Here is a 1,558-nt window from a genome sequence, read left to right on the forward strand (position 1 = left end):
TGGGCGAAGAATGGAGCTTCAATCCAAATTAATGCCATTGTATTAATCCGCGACGACAACTCTCCCCCAATGTCATGGAGGCTAGGAAGGATAGTGGAACTTCATCCGGGCAAGGACAGTATCGCGAGAGTGGCATCGGTAAAAATCGCGAGTGGTGCAATTTTTAAACGCTCAGTGACAAAATTGTGCGTGTTGCCGATAAGCTAATAATTATTGTGTCAGTAATGCAGTTGAAAGTAATTAGACTTTCAAGGTGGCCGGCATGTTAGGTACACGGGGTAGTCGGGTAGAATTGTAAACAAATTGTAAAGTGTCCTATTATGTTCGTCACGTACAGTTCATTACAGTTTTATTGGTATTAATAGCCAAAATTCCCCTCGGCTGCATTCTTGTAGGTCCAATGACCGCCTACCTGGGGGTAGGCTAATATTATGTTTGTACATTATTGTTAGATAGTAAGTTCATAGATTTTATAAAATTTTAAATTAGTACTATTATAGACTCGCTGGAGAAAACATCGTCTCCATAAGACAAACTCTATTATCCTAATTTCTTGCGATTGATTTTTATAATCATTTTTTTTAATTATTCGGTAGTTGTAGTTTTAAAGTTAGTTTATAGTGGATTAAATTTAAGTTAAATTAAATATAGTTATTTCTACAATCACTACAACTACGTGTCTTATTTCATGTGGTACTTAGTACACCCCGTTGACAATAGTTTATATAAAAAACTTAATCAACGATAAAACAGAGGTACATAGAATAGAAATCAACTGTAATATAGCAACATACTCAAAACATCGAGTATTTTTCAAAAATTATAAAGCCTTTCCCACTTTTGTCCTAAAAATTTTAGGATTTCCGTGGTCTAGCATTTTTATATATATACTCCTCAAAACATTAGTTTCAGAAGTGTCGAAAATAAAAACGAATAACGTGTCTTTCGCGCATATTTTCGCTTATATTTCTGGAAATACGCGAAGTATAAACATTAAAAACAAAAAAAAAATTCCTATAGCATGTCACATAAACCAGGAATATAAAAACTTGCGCCTCCCTTAAAACACTTCTACGGCAGCAATTGGAGGTAATACAGGTCAGTAGATATATTATCTATACATATCTTTTATACTACAACGTTTTTACCTCATTGTAAGCTGAAGGAGCAAACATTATTTTGAAACCATCTTTTCGTGCAGAAACTCAAAAAAGTTAGTAAAATGTTCAAGTCTGTATTGTGACAAACTCAGTTACTGATAAAAGTGACTGTAATATAAGAAACGCTTTCACGAACTGAATGAAATTGAATTTATTAGAGTTATTTTATTGTTTATATTAAAAGAAGCTAAAAGTATTTGTAAAACTTTTCTATATCAACTATGTTGTGTTTTTCAAAAAATAATGCCCCCCTTAATAATTAATGATTGCATGTAATAGACATTCATTTCTCAAGTTGCCACTACTGTACAACTACGTATAGTACTTAGATAGTGGGCATATAAATATGTACACGTAAAAGAAACGGAAAAATTCTTAAATATGCCCCTTGTGAGTTT

The sequence above is a fragment of the Agrilus planipennis genome, unplaced genomic scaffold, assembly GCF_000699045.2.
Source record: "Agrilus planipennis isolate EAB-ADULT unplaced genomic scaffold, Apla_2.0 scaffold119, whole genome shotgun sequence".
Lineage (NCBI taxonomy): Eukaryota > Metazoa > Arthropoda > Insecta > Coleoptera > Buprestidae > Agrilus > Agrilus planipennis.